General features: G+C 50.6%; 1 protein-coding gene across 2 annotated transcripts in view; it reads right to left on the bottom strand.

Annotated features, from left to right (window-relative positions):
• Positions 1-15465, bottom strand: part of RAB11FIP4 (RAB11 family interacting protein 4) — a 149895-nt gene that overhangs the window by 50387 nt on the left and 84043 nt on the right. Inside the window, exon 1 of one of the 2 annotated variants that reach the window (XM_017890942.1) lies at positions 14-204. The exons of the other annotated variant lie outside the window; for it this stretch is intronic. The gene's annotated coding sequence lies outside the window, so the exon portion shown is untranslated. Of the gene's footprint in view, positions 1-13; positions 205-15465 lie in introns of those variants that run through there. 2 annotated transcript variants of the gene reach the window in all.

Raw genomic sequence — 15465 nt, forward strand, 5'->3', positions numbered from 1 at the left:
CGGGTCGGCGGCGCGCGGGGACGCGGCGGGCAGCCCCGAAGCGCAGGAACAATTCCCGCCGCGCCGCCGCCGCTCGCACTCCTGGGCACCAGTGGAAGGCGCGGCCCCGCCCCCGCCCGCGCCTGTTGCCGGGAGACCCGCGTGGGCCCGAAGGGCTCTTTGTATCAAAGCTGCGGTGACATCACGAGGCGCCCGGGCCCTGGAACTCAAGGGCGGGGCCTCGCGCCGGGGCGGGGCGGGGGCGGAGGACGGGGACGGAGCCCGGGAACCCGAGCCGCGGGGCGGGGCCCAGGTAACCCCGCCCCCAAAGGTAGGGGCAGGTGGCTCCGGGGGACCGACCAATGGCCGCGCGGCCGGCCCCGCCTCCGTAGGTGCGGCTAGCTTAGGCCTGCCTGGCTCCGTGCGGCCCGGGCCAGGACTCCAGGAGGCGGCGTTTGAGCTCGCGCCACTACCAGGTAGGCGCTGTAGTCTTCTGCCCGTTCCGCGCCACCCTCACGGTTTGTTGTCACCGCACTGCGAGATTCCAGCCGGCGCTCACCGGCTCACACGGCGCACGCCACCCCACACGGCCCGCCGCCTTCTCCACGCCCTAATGAGTCCGGGGGCGCCTAGACTGACTTTCATCCTGAGTCCTACCCACAACTTTCCCAGCCTTTTCATGTGAAGTCGGAACCATCCCCATAACCAGCCCAGGAACATAAAGAACCAAGCGGCAACTAAAGAACCAAAAAAAAAAAAAAAGAGGACGCTTCCTGTTGAATGCTAGTAAATATTATTTATGTTAAACATGTGCCCTCAGGCTGGGCACAGTGGCTCGGACAAAGTGGCCGAGGCGGAGGATCTTTGAGGCCAGGAGTTTGAGACCAACCTGGGCAACATAGCGACACCTCCTCTCTACAAAAAATTAAATGTTTAAAAATGCACTCGCCATCCCCCCATCACTCTTAACCATTCCCTGGACTTTAAAAAGGCAAAATGAGATGAATGTAAAGTGGCAAATATTGCAAATGTGGTTGCCCTTCGACCTGCCGTTGAACTATATAACTTGAGTGAGGGGAGAGACTTATCTTCCTGTCTAGCTCAAAGCCACCCTTGCCTTCCCTGAGTCTTCACTGGCCAACAAAGTGGCACTGGCACTTTGGCACGGGCAAGATCAGTAGGGCATCTGGGTGCTTTGGTCCTGCACCACCCTAGACACCCACCCACACATGCACCCACCCACACACACATGCTCACACACAGCAGCTTTACCCACTTCTCTGCCTCTTTGCTGTCAAATTCCTTCTCCTCAGTCTCTCCTGCCAGTAAATTATCAGCGGCCCCTATGTTTACCAGGGCTTGTCTCTGAGGCAAAGCAGCCCCTACGGCTCCCAGAACTGCTGGGGACTTTCCAAATGGGACAGCATTAAATAGAGGAGGGCCTCCTGGCCAGAGCCACCTGAGAGAGGAGCTATAGCTGTGGCCCCAAGGTAGAAACTCCACTGCCCAGCCCTCTCCTCGCAAGGTCTGCCTTGCTGTTCAGAGATCTATGTGCAGAGGCCAGTCTGTTTCTCTTGTTTGTGTCTGCTCCCACAGTCTCTAACACATAGGACCAATGTGGTGTATCATAAAGAACACACATGTTAGTTGGATGTGGTGACGCATACCTGTAATCCCAGTGCCTTCGGGAGGCCAAAGCAGGAGGGTTACTTGAGGCTAGGTATTTGAGGCCAGTTTGGACAACATAGCAAGACCCCATCCCTACCAAAAAAATTAGAAATAAAAACATTAGCCAGATATGGTGGCACGTGCGTATAGTCCCAGCTACTGGAGAGCCTGAGAAGGGAGGATCACTTGAGCCCAGGAGTTTCAGTCTGCAGTGAGCCATGATGGCACCACTGCACTCCAGCCTGGTTGACAGCAAGACCCTGTCGCTATTTGTTTATTTATTTATTTTGAGATTTATATTTCATTCTGTTGCCCAGGCTGGAGTGTAGTGGCGCAATCTCGGCTCACTGCAACCTCCGCCTCCCAGGTTCAAGCGATTCTTCTGCCTCAGCCTCCCAAGTAGCTGAGACTACAGGTGCGTGCCACCACGCCCAGCTAATTTTTGTATTTTTAGCAGAGACGGGGTTTCACCATATTGGCCAGGCTAGTCTCGAACTCCTGACCTCGTGATCTGCCCGCCTCAGCCTCCCAAAGTGCTGGAGTTACAGGCGTGAGCCACTGTGCCTGGCTGACCCTGTCTCTATTTAAAATAAATAAATAAAAGTACTTATGTGGTGTATCATGCCACTGGCTTTGAAGTCAAACAGACTTGGGTTTGAATTGAGTCTTATTTCCCAGATGTCCTGGGACAAGTTCTGTTACTTCTCTAAGACTCAATGTCTTTTCATCTGTAAAATGGGAATGGTACCTCACGGGATGTTGTACACCCTAGCACAGTGGGTACACTTAATTTTAGGCACTCCTCAAAGGTGTGGTACGTGATTGAGCCCATGCACCCTGGCCCACTCTATCTGCCTTCCCAGCTCCACCCTGAGACCTTAACTCAGCAGCCTTCCATAAGGTTTTAGGATGTGGCTGAGTCCAGGGGCTCTATCTTGGTTTCCCTTCTTCCCTTCCAAGTCCAATGTTGCCCCTAAGGATAATTGGGCTCCAGAAAGCAGGTCACATGACAGGATCGTCCAGAACCAAGAAAGAAAAGCAGAAACCAAGGGTGATCATCCCTTCTCTGGTCCTGGCTGTCTCCCAGCAAAGGTCAATGGAGAAAGTCAGGCCTGTCAAGCCCCCTCCACGTCCTCACCACGGGCAGCCTGAGTGACATTCTCAAGAGCTCTGTGGAATGGGTTGTGTCAGTAGGTCTCTCTTTATTTTTCTCAAAGGTAGTGGAGTGGGGAATGTCTCCAGGTACTTGTCCTTAAAAGCAGAGTGACAGAGGAAGGCCACAGATGCATTGAACACTCCTGGGTTCGAAGCCTGCCCGGTTCCACTTACCAAGGGAAGTCAATGTTTTGGAGCCTTAGTCTCCACTTCTAGAAAATGGAAATAAGACTCTTCCTCTTGCAATTGTGAAGTTTCAATGAAATGATGAAGTGTCTAGTGCAATGCCTGAGATGCTGCAGGTGCTCAATAAATGGTAGCTCCTAGTCACTACCAGCAGCACGAGTGAGCTGCAGTCTGATGCACTGGTTCTGTGCATGGGTGCTGGGGCCGAGGGCGGTATCTTGGCTTTACCACCTTGTTGCTAAATGACCGTAGGCAAGTTTAAGTCCCAGTGTTTCAATTGCCTCATCTTTAAATTGGAGATAATAATAGTATGTGTTTTAGAACTATTGTGAGGATCAAAATAATCAGGGCCAGTAAAATACATAGAACAGAGCCTGGCACAGAGCAAGTAGCCAATAAACAGTAGCTATTACTCATGATCATTATGGCAAGAGGCTGAGGGGAACAGAGGTGAGGATTAGAGGCAGCCCGAGGGAAAATTTAGGACCCTGACTTTTGAGGAAGGGCTCACATGTTCCAGCAGGGTTTAGAGAAGCAGTGATAGTCCAGTGGGGGGTGAGGTGGGGATGGTGACTGTATCTGATGGGTGGGATTAGACACGGGATGAATATGGGATCTGAGGGCTCTAATACAGGCTAGGACTCTGTCCTTGGTTCAAACAGGGGCTAAGAGTGAGTTAATAGGAAGTATAATCCTGCCTTCTGAGCACAGCACCACCTGTGAGGATGTGGGGAAGGAAGGCCTTGAGTTAGGTACCCTGGTCTCTTAGCATTGCTGTGAGGTTCCTTTTTTTTTTTTTTTTTTTTAGAGACAGGGTTAGGCCAGGCGCGGTGACTCACACCTGTAATCCCAGCACTTTGGGAGGCTGAGGCAGGTAGATCACCTGAGGTCAAGAATTCGAGACCAGCCTGGCCAACATGGCAAAACCCTGTCTCTACAAAAAAATACAAAAATTAGCCAGGTGTAGTGACGAGCACTTGTAATCCCAGATACTCTGGAGGCTGAGGCAGGAGAATCACTTGAACCCGGGAGGTAGAGGCTTCAGTGAACCAAGATTGTGCCACTGCACTCCAACCTGAGTGACAGAGGGAGACTGTCTAAAATAAATAAATAAATAAATAAATAAATAAATAAATAAATAAATAAAAAGGACCTTGCTCTGTTGCCTAGGCTGAAGTGCAGTGGCGCAATCATAGCTCACTGCAGCCTCAAACTCCTAGGCTCAAGCAATCCCCCCACCTCAGCTTCCCAAAATGCTGGGATTACAGGCATGAGCCATCATGCCTGGCCTAAGTCTATTTTCTTTCTGCTGCCACCATGCAGGAGTTAGCTCAACATTAGATGGTGTAAAGAAGCAACATTCTGCACATGTTTGGGGCCATGTGGAACGACTGGCTAAATATATATATGGTTTCATGATCATTATTTTGAGAAAAGAACCCTTCTGAACATTACCTAATGTTAACATTAGCCAAGCAACTGATGCCAACCAATATTAGCCAAGTGAACAAACAACAGCTGATATAAATAGTATTGGAGCTAAAACAAAAAGTCTGGCAAGTTGTTCTCAAACTGAGTTCCTTGGAACCCTCAGGGTTCTGTGGAGACTTCGCAAAAGGGAAGGTATACTTCAGGGGGACCACAAAAATAGCTCCACTTCTGTCTGCTGTACATGTTGTCTTCTGCATGAGACTTCATGTGAATAAAGGGTTCTATGGCTTTAAAAATGTTTAAAATCACTCGTATAGTATAACCATTTCCAAGACAGGGGAATGAGCCCCAGAGGTGGGAAATGGCATCTCCCCTCACAAGTAGCACAGGCAGTTAGTGGTGGAGCCAGGGGTAGAACCAGGTCTCATGACTCTCAGTCTAGTGCTCTCCAAGGTGGACACCAGTCATTAATCAGGACTGTGAGCATCAGTCAAACCCGGTCCATCTTAGCAGGGCTTGATTCTGTCAACACACACACACACACACAGGACATTCTTTTTTTTTTTTTTTTTTTGCGGCTCAGTCTCACTCTGTCGCCTGGGCTGGAGTACAGTGGCGCGATCTTGGCTCACTGCAACCTCCGCCTCCCGGGTTCAAGCGATTCTCCTGCCTCAGCCTCCTGAGTAGCTGGGACTACAGGCGTATGACACCACGCCTGGCTAATTTCTGTATTTTTAGTAGAGACGGGGTGTCACCATGTTGGTCAGGATGGCCTTGAACTCCTGACCTTGTGATCCGCCTGCCTCGGCCTCCCAAAGTGCTGGGATTACAGGTGTGAGCCACCACCCCCCGCTAGAGGACATTATTTCTGCCCAGCTGGGGCTCTGTGTGGAAAAGCCCCCTGGCAGCTGGCTAGGACTTTACCACAAGCACTCATCCTCTCTCACCTCTCTCTCAGAGGTCCTTTGACTCCACACTCAGGAAGTTCAGCTACAACTCTTAAATCTCAGCTTTCATCCCAGGTGATAAATTCAGTATTTGACGACTTAAGCAGTGGCTTAGGGAAGGGACTACCAAGTAAGTAGACAGGACTCGGAGACTGCAGAGGCCTCTTGACCCGTTCCCAATTTTTTTTTTTTTTTTTTGAGACAGAGTCTCCCTCTGTCGCCCAGGCTTGAGTGCAGTGATGCGATCTTGGCTCACTGCAACCTCTGTCTCCTGGGTTCGGGTGATTCTTGTGTCTCAGCCTCCTGAACAGCTGGGATTATAGGCATGTGCCACCACACTTAGCTAATTTTTGGTATTTTTAGTAGAGATGGGGTTTTGCTATGTTGGCCAGGCTAGTCTCAAACTGGCCTCAAGTGATCTGCCCGCTTCAGCCTCCCAAAGTGCTAGAATTACAGGCGTGAGCCACCACACCTGGCCCCCAATTTTTTATTTAGACAAAAAATGGGGGTGACTCCTGGATCCCAGAGCCCTCTGTCTCCAGTGGGGATGTGTCTAGGGGTCTGCACTAAGCTGGCATCTTCTCTGACCACTCCTTCCTCTGCCTCTTCCCACCAAACCCAGTGAAGATGCAGGAGGCCTGGGTTCTGGGCTCTCCCTAACTTTTTGGGCCTCAGACTCCTCCCCTGGAAAAGCTCTTGGCTGGACAGCATCTTTAGGTCTCTTGCAATTCTGCAACTCTGTGCCAGCCCAGGAGAGGATCTTGGACTGTGGAAACAAGGTGTTTCCCTTGGCAAACACCCCGGTGTTGGTGACTGTCCATTGGCTGGGATGATTTCACCACTCTGCCCCTGGGGCTGGGTTCTCTCATAACAACTGGCTGGATGCTGTGCAGACAGAGTAGGACCTGGACTTATTGACTCTGGAGCCCAGGTTGAGTCTTCAGAAGCTCCAAGCTCTATTTTTGTCAACGTGCGCATGTATAAACAATGGGTTTTCTTACTCATTCAAGCCCAAAGAAAGGGGGAAAATGGTGAGAAAACCAGTGTTTCCTCCCTAACAAACATCCCCTCTGACTCATTCAGTCATCCAAGAAGAGGAGGTGGCAGGGGAGGAGGAAGTCCAGCAAGGTCTTCTTTTGACTTGAATTGGGTGAGGGCAAGGAGAAAAACTTCCTTTTCCTCTACTCTTGGTAATATCAGGTAACTGCAAACCCAGACAGCGAAAACAACTCTTCTCTCCCCATACACCTCACCGCCCCCACCTCCTCCCAGACTTGGGCAGCACAGAGGTCCCACCCAGGGTACCACTGCCCATGTCTCTGATTGGCCATTAACTCAGCTGGAAGCTTTGTAGGAGTGGACTGCCCTTTTATAGGAGTAGACAACCCTTTAAAGCAGTGGTTCCTAAACTGCACTGCACATCAGGATCACCTGAAGAACTTAAAAACGATTGGAATCACTTGAACCTAAAAAAATGTTAGTAACAGGCCAGGCGCGGTGGCTCACGCCTGTAATCCCAGCACTTTGGGAGGCCAAGGCGGCGGATCATGAGGTCAGGAGATCAAGACCAGCCTGGCTAACACAGTGAAACCCCGTCTCCACTAAAAATACAAAGAAATTAGCCGGGCATGGTGGCGAGCACCTGTAGTCCCAGCTACTCGGGAGGCTGAGGCAGGAAAATGGCATGAACCCAGGAGGCGGAGCTTGCGGTGAGCTGAGATCACGCCACTGCACTCCAGCCTGGGTGATAGAGCGAGACTCCGTCTCAAAAAAAAAAAAAAAAAAGTCAGTAACATACCCCATGGCAACCTAATCCGAATGTCACGGTGGAAGCCAGGTGTTGGCAGTTTTTAGAGATCCCAGTGATTCTGATGCAGCGGTTTGGGAACTGCTTTGCTAAACACTTGCCGACAACAGTGGGTGCTGACATGATCACAGGTGAAGGGATCATTTGTTCTTTCAATCCTTCATTCATTCTTTCAATCCTTCATTCATTCTTTCATTCATTCCTTCATTCTTTCAGTCATTCCTTCATTAATTCCTTCATTCATTCAAGAACAGTTAGTGCCAGGCTCTGTTCTAGGTGTTGTAGACACAGCCTTGATCAGTACCAAGTCTTGATTGATTCTCGTGGAGCTGACATTTTAGTGGAGAAGTCGGATGATGAAACAATAAATTAATGAGTGACATGTATAATATGTGCTCTAAAGAAAAACAAAGCAGGGTACGGGCACACAGAGACCCTGGAGGCAGGGGGACTGTTTCCTTTCTTTTTTTTTTTTTTTTTGAGATGGAGTCTGCCTCTGTCGCCAGGCTGGAGTGCAGTGGCGTGATCTCAGCTCACTGCAACCTCTGCCTCTTGTGTTCAAGCAATTCTCGTGCCTCAACCTCCGGAGTAGCCGGGATCACAGGCATGTGCCACCACACTCAGCTAATTTCTTTATTTTTAGTAGAGACAAAGTTTCACCATGTTGGCCAGGGTTGTCTCAATCTCCTGACCTAAAGCGATCTGCTCACTTAGGCCTCCCAAAGTGTTGGGATTACAGGCATGAGCCACCGCACCCGGCCAGGGGGACTATTTTCACTGTGGATTTAGGCACCAATTTTTGCTTCAGGAAAGGGTGGCTGTGCACTTGCCTGCTACTCCAGACTTTATTCTTTACCCACTCTCTGGCCAAAACAGCCTTTCTTGACCATGCTCAACATCCTACCCGCTGCCTCCCTGCATGCCTCTTTCTCATAAGCTCCTTCTTCAGGGCCGAGGCCTGGCATCCTGGCACACAATGTTCTCGCTCATCCTCCTCCCCAGCTATCAGGAGTAACATCTGACAGGAGCCTGCACAAGGCAGTAATCTGTCCAGGATCATTATGTGCAGCCGCCGAGGGCTTGTTGGATGAGAGGCTGTGTGGAGCAGTGGAGAAACAGTGGAACTCAGGGCCGGAAGACCTGGATTTGAGGCCTGGATCTGCCACACATTGGCTAAAGGCAAGTAACTTCACCAAGCCTCAGTTTCCTCCTCAGTCAAATGGAGACAGTACAACCCACTTTGTAAGACTGGGAGGTGCGTTAGAAGAGAAAAAGTCAAAGACTTTCGCCAAGTGTTTTGCAAATATGAGGACTTTAAAACAATTATCTAGGCCTACATAAACATGAAATCATAGTGCATTAAAGCTGGAAGGGATCCCATTTCACAAATGAGAAACTGAGGCCTAGAGAGAAGAAATGACTTACCTATAGTCACAAAGCTTGCTAATGGCAGACGGACCCACACCAATCCTAGAAAAGGGAGGTGGTTGGGAGTAGAGTAGGTATGCTGTTTTTAGTACCAAACTTTTGGCCTCCTCTGTCCACTAGGCAAACTCCTATTCATCCTTCAAAACTCCACCCAGGTATGATTTCCCAGGTGATGCCTTCCCTGTCTTCTCCAGTGATAATAAATTATTCCTTGACTTCATGATCTCTATGCCTCAATCACAAGCTCCGTTACTATGAGGAACACACTGAATTGTCAGGATTGGCCTCCTGTCAGGTCCCCTACCATTCTGCAATTCCTGAGGACAGGGTCCATGCCTCTGGTGTCTTTGGACTTAAGCTCCTAACATGTCTGGCACAAAGTAGTCACCTGGGGAATGGTTAGGGCCCTGAATGGGACTGAGAATCCCTCACCCTCAGACAATGGAAAGCTGAGGACTTGATTTGTGAATTAGCAGAAGCCTTTTCTGAAGTTCCTGAGATGGGCATTTGAAAGGAGAGAGACCTTTCTCAAGATCAAGCTGCCTGCTTCCCAGACACATCAGATCTCAACTCTGAAGAAACAACTCCTCTACCTAACTGGAACCTTGGACAGGGGCCCCGAAACCAAGGAGAGAACATTTCCCTGCAGCCTATTATTAATAATAGCTATGAACTATGTGCCAGTCACTTCATTTCTTATTTTAATCCAACAATCTTGTAGAGTAGATGTTACCGCACTCATGATACAGATAAGGAAACTGAGGCTCAAGAGGATTAAGTGGTGGCAGAGCCAAGATTTGTACCCAGATCTGGCCCATGTTCAGGACTCCCTTCTGCCTCTCTCGCTGCATCATTGGCTTACTTACAGCAACTAGAATTGCCTGGGAAGCAACAGAAACTAATAAGGATGATTGAAGACCATGAGCAATAAAAGGCCTCAAGTTCCTCTTCATCATCCTTGGGTTGCAGGTGTCCACTGTCCAGCTCAGCAGTGTCTCAATCAGTTGCAGCCCACATCAGGTGTCTATGATTCTCCTACATGCACCTCTGTGGTCCTACCTGCTGGCTTAGAGCCGAGGAGTGGCCACTGCCTGGTGTTGACTTGGCTGCTGACTCCTGCCCCAGTTCTAAGCCCAGGGAGACACATCCTGCCATTTCCCTGGCTGCCACCAGATAAGCTAAGCAGGATGAGGCCAGGGCTCCAGGGATAGAGGGAAGGAAGAAGTATTTGTTGTTTTCAAAGATGTGTTTTGTGGAAACCCCATCCCACTGTGATAGCAAGCAGGTGATCTGTGGTCAAATCACTCCCTCTTGGAGATGTCACAGGCACCTCTGCAGGAGAGAAGCCTCCCTAGCTTTTAACCCCAGGCTTCCTTAAGGCAATTGGGCTTGGACAGGACCCTTCTTATCTAACAACACAAGGGATCAGCATTCTGAGAAGAGCACACTTGGGAAAACAATGTACCAGGCTCCCAACACACACACAAGGCAGATGTTATGTTCATCTTAAAGGTATTAACAGCTGGCCAGGTGCGGTGGCTCAAGCCTGTAATCCCAGCACTTTGGGAGGCCAAGGCGGGTGGATCTTTGAGGTCAAGAGTTCAAGACCAGCCTGGCCAACATGGTGAAACCCCGTCTCTACTAAAGATACAAAAATTAGCTGGGCATGGTGGTGGTCGCCTGTAATCCCAGTTACTCAGGAGGCTGAGGCAGGAGAATCACTTGAACCCGGGAGGTGGAGGTTGCAGTGAGCTGAGATCTAGCCACTGCACTCCAGTTTGGGTGACAGAGTGAGACTCCTTCTCAAAAAAAAAAAAAAAAAAGTATTAACAGCAAATGGTCACATAGCACTTATATACACAAGCTCCGTTCTAGTGCTTCACGTGATACGAGCTCATTTAATCCTCCCGACAACCCTACGAGTTGGTATTATCCCCATTTTACAGATGGGGAAACTGAGGCTCAGAAAGGTTACTCAAGGATATACAGCTAGTAAGTTGAGAGCCAGGAGTCAAACCCAGGCAGCCTGGCTCCAGAGACTGTGCACCTAGCCATTATCCTATGTAAAAAAGAGAAGCTCAGGTTTGTGTAATAAAATAACTTCCCCGAAGTAACCATCATAGAACTAAGACCATCCATTCATTCACCCCGTCATTCTTTTACTCAAACAAGAATCACTGAGCAGGAACCGCAGGCCAGGCCTAGTGCTGGCCACCCAGAGATCAAGGAAGAACAAGGTACAGCCTTGCTGTGGACCTGCTGGCCGCCTGTCCAGGCACCTCTGACACCCATGCTGCTTTTCTCCCCACAGCTTGTCTGGGGACCTGGGGCTCTGCTGTCAGCTTCGCGCCCTCCCAGCCATGGCTTCTCATTTATATCTGATGAGTCAAGGAGGGTGGGCAGCAGGCACCCAGCTTCTCCCCAAGCCCAGGCTCCTTCCTCAGCCCCACAGGGGAGCACTGAGCCCCCACCAGGTAAGTGCCCCCTCCTCACAGTCATGTGGGTGCTCCCTGCCTCCCTGAGGAACACTCCAGGTGGCAGCCATTAGTCTCAGATTTAGCCGCCTCCTGAGAGAAGAAGAATAGGCCAGGATGACAGTGGACGATGACAACTCTGAGTCTGTTCTGGGGTTGGAAGGACACACACTGAAAGGCTTGTAACTCAACTCTGAAAGCAAACAGAGTCTCCCATAATTGTCTCCTAAATTATCTCAGTGATGCTGGGATGAAGAAGTATCCCAAACCACAACAAGCAAGCCACCCCACAAAAGACAGAAGAAGGGCTGTGGGCTCTGCCCTGTGGAGAAGGCGGTGGGGCTGAGGAGAGGGTGGCTCCCTGGGGCCTGCCCAGGTTTATCCCTGAATAAACAGGAGGCCGCAGCAGACCGGATGGGCTGGTGTCGGGAGACTGGCTGGCCTCCGTGCTCAGTCACAGATGCCTCCTTTGTGCCTCCCCTGCCAGGGCTGGGCAGGGCAAAGGAAAACCAAAGGCGCCCGGCCTCTGGACACAGAGCCACTGTTCCACCCGCTTAGGGGAAAACCATAGCCTGGCAACAGCTCTGTGGCTGCAGCCCAGGCGGGCTGAGGGAGCGTCTGTGTTCAGGTAGAAACTGGAGAGGCCAGCGCAGTGGGGAGACCGGCTGCTCAAGGGGTGTCCTAAAAAAGAAACCTTTCTTCCAAGCCAGGTCCCCTGCGGTCCCCACTGGATCACAAGGCCACATTCATGGGGCGAAGCCCCGTAGTGCCCTGCCAGCCCAGGTTTCAGCCGCAGCTCTGCTACTACTACCTGTAGCTTGTCTAGTCTCTTAGCCTTGGTTTCTTATGTGACCAACAGGGTTGATAGTACACACGAGGCCGGGCACGGTGGCTCACACCTGTAATCCCAGCACTTTGGGTGCCCGAGGTGGGTGGATCCCTTGAGGTTAGGAGTTCGAGACCAGCCTGGTCAACATGGTGAAATCTCTCTACTAAAAATACAAAAATTAGCCAGGCGTGATGGTGTGCGCCTGTAATCTCAGCTACTTGGGAGGCTGAGGCAGGAGAATCGCTTGAACCCAGGAGGCAGACGTTGCAGTGAGCCAATATTGTACCACTGCACTCTAGCCTGGGCGACAGAGGAGGACTCCGTATCAAAAAAAAAAAGTACAGTCGATTGTCATTATTTGCAGTAGTTATGCTCTATGAAGTCACTACGAACACAGAATCGTGAATACTGAAACATTGCCCCTAGGGGAAATACTGGTTGAATTCCTGTGAGCCTCTGATCACAACATTTTCATCAAACAATCAACACATAACCTTGTTTTAAGCATGTCTCTGTTTAAAGACACTGTATTTAATACAATTTGCTGATTCATTAACATTCAACTCACTGTAGCTCATGCCTGGGCAAAGCTTATCTAACACTCAGTCGTTATTTTCTCCACAAGGCACATCCCAGCCTTCTTGCATTTAAGAACACTAGACAGCCTTTGGGGGCCATTTCAAATAGCAAAATCGCCAATAAAAAACACAAAAATGCAGGAAATGCGGCACTAACTAGACCGTGAAGAGGACACTTGTTTACAGTACGACAGCTGAGACAAGACGGCCGCTTGTCGCCTTGTTTGACCTCAGCTGGGAACATGCCACGTTGGGAGACTCACATCTTCACCACCCTGAGAATGTTTGCAAATGATCACAAAGGCTCTGCGAGTGTTGATTTTGGTGTTACACATGAGTTTCAGCAAGCAGGCAAATTTGCAAATACAGAATGTGCAACTAATAAGGACCAACTGTATCTGTGTCACAGGGGTTTTGAGGGATGGCTTATTAAATGACAGAATGCATGACGAATGCTTAGCATAGCAACAGCTCAGATCTTTTTACTGTAACTAGTATTACTCGCTGAACCTACCACGTCTTGACAGCTTAGAATGTCTTTGTGCTTTTTCCAGCGAATGAAGCCCAGAGTTAGGTTTGAAGCACACCAGTGCCCTTTACAGCCGGGAGACTTGCAGGTTAAGCTGACTCTTTCTTCTTGTCTTCTCATCTCCAGCACTGCTTCCCACCACTCACTCACAGCCAGTGACCGTGCCTAATGACCTCCTCACCAGGTCTACGCTCCAACCTGCACAGGTGCCTCTACTCTGCCTTCTTGCTGATGCAAAGCATTATTCACAGATGGACCCTTCCATGTGCGCCCTGGACCCCATCCGCTCCAAGGTTTTGCTCCTGCCACTCCCCTTCTAAATCATCCATTTCTCCTTCTCTACGAGTTCCTCTCCTCGCCAGATTATGCCCCTGGCTTTAAAAGTTCCTCTGAGGCCGGGCGCGGTGGCTCACGCCTGTAATCCCAGCACTTTGGGAGGCCGAGACGGGTGGATCACGAGGTCAGGAGATCGAGACCATCCTGGTCTACACGGTGAAACCCCGTCTCTACTAAAAAAATACAAAAAACTAGCCAGGCGAGACGGCGGGCGCCTGTAGTCCCAGCTACTCGGGAGGCTGAGGCAGAAGAATGGCATAAACCCGGGAGGTGGAGCTTGCAGTGAGCCGAGATCGCGCCACTGCACTCCAGCCTGGGCGACAGAGCGAGACTCCGTCTCCAAAAAAAAAAAAAAAAAAAAAAGTTCCTCCGAGTTCCTCCCTGAACACTACAGCGGTTGAAATGAACTAACTAGAGTGTCATGGGTCCTCATCTTACCCGAACAATCCTCATAGCACCTGGCGAGGTAAATCTCTCCTTTTCTTTTTGAGACGGAGTTTCGCTCTGTCATGCCCAGGCTGGAGTGCAGTGGCGCGATCTCGGCTCACTGCAACCTCCACCTCCTGGGTTCAAGCTATTCTTCTGCCTTAGCCTCCCAGGTAGATGGGATTATAGGCACCAAATCTCTCCTTTAAACACTTCCTTTCTTTTTTTCTCTCTCTCTCTTTTTTGAGGTGGAGTCTAGCTCTGTCCCCCAGGCTGGAGGGCAGTGGCGCAATCTCAGCTCACTGAAACCTCTGTCTCCCAGGTTCAAGTGAATCTCCTGCCTCAGCCCCCCTGAGTAGCTGGGACTAGAGGCATGCACCACCACATCTGGCTAACTTGTGTATTTTCAGTAGAGATGGGTTTCACCATATTGGCCAGGCTGGTCTCGAACTCCTGATAAGTGATCCACCCACCTCGGCCTCCCAAAGTACTGGGATTACAGGCGTGAGCCACCACGCCTGGTCCCTTTAAACCTTTCTTGGCTTGGTTCCAGGGCACCACCCTTCCAACCTCCTCAGCTCTCAACGTTGGCATGCTCTGTGCTTCAATCCTCTTCCCTTCTCACCTAGCCTGAGACTTCAAATTTCCATGATGTCGTCACCCCACATTGTTGTCGCCCAGCCTAGACCTCTTCCCGGAGCTCCAAACTAAATGCATCCAGTTGCCTGTGAGGAAGTTGACTGGGGAATGTCTTAGGGCTTGGCCTGTGAGGGCACAAGGGATACAGGGTAGGCAGAGGGAGAAGTGGATTGCATTGCAGCTGCAAGGAGCCTCAGCTGACCCCTGGGTCATCTGGAGCCAGGCTAGTCCTTCAAAGTTGCCCAGAAAGAGGTAAGGGGGCAAAATCATTGTGTCCCCACATGGACCAGCCTTCAGATGAGGGCTGCCCCAGAGTGGATCTGTCATCCTGGGCAAGGTAGCCCCTTTGGCTCCTGGGGGCGGTCTGCAGCAGCCAACACTTCCAGCAGGTGGGAGATCAAGGGTCTTGGACCTCAAGGGGATGTGGATGCATACCAGTGTGCAGACAACTTCAACTGACTATCCAGTGGGCAGCTCAAATTAACATGCCCACCGCCCAAATGTCGAGTTTCCCCTTCATGCCCGCTGAGCAAATGGCATCAACCTCCATGCAGGAGCTCAGGTGAGAACCACGGGATAGCCCTGGATGACTCTTTCCTCCACCCATATCAGCAGTCCTGGCAGCCTGGCCGAGCTGACCACCTCTCACTGCCCTAGACCAAGCCACCTCCTTCTCACCTTCTTTTCCCTGGACAAATGCAGCCATCTAACTCTTCCCGATTCCAGTGCTGTCTTCCTCCAGGTGCTGCAGGGCTTCTTTTTTGAGACAGAGTCTCGCTCTGTCACCCAGGCTGAAGTGCAGTGGCGTGATCTCAACTCATGTAGCCTCTAACTCCTGGGCTCCAGTGATCCTCCCATCTCAGCCTCCGAGTAGCTAGGACTACAGGAACATGCAACATGCCCAGCTAATTTTCCTTTCTTTCTTTTTTTTTCTTTCTTTCTTTTATTTTTTGTAGAGACTGGGTCTTGCTTTGTTGTCCAGGCTGGTCTTGAACTCCTGGTGTCAAGCGATCCACCTGCCTCAGCCTCCCAAAGTGCTAGGATTACAAGCAT

The sequence above is a fragment of the Rhinopithecus bieti genome, unplaced genomic scaffold, assembly GCF_001698545.2.
Source record: "Rhinopithecus bieti isolate Rb0 unplaced genomic scaffold, ASM169854v2 scaffold_19652, whole genome shotgun sequence".
NCBI classification, from domain to species: domain Eukaryota; kingdom Metazoa; phylum Chordata; class Mammalia; order Primates; family Cercopithecidae; genus Rhinopithecus; species Rhinopithecus bieti.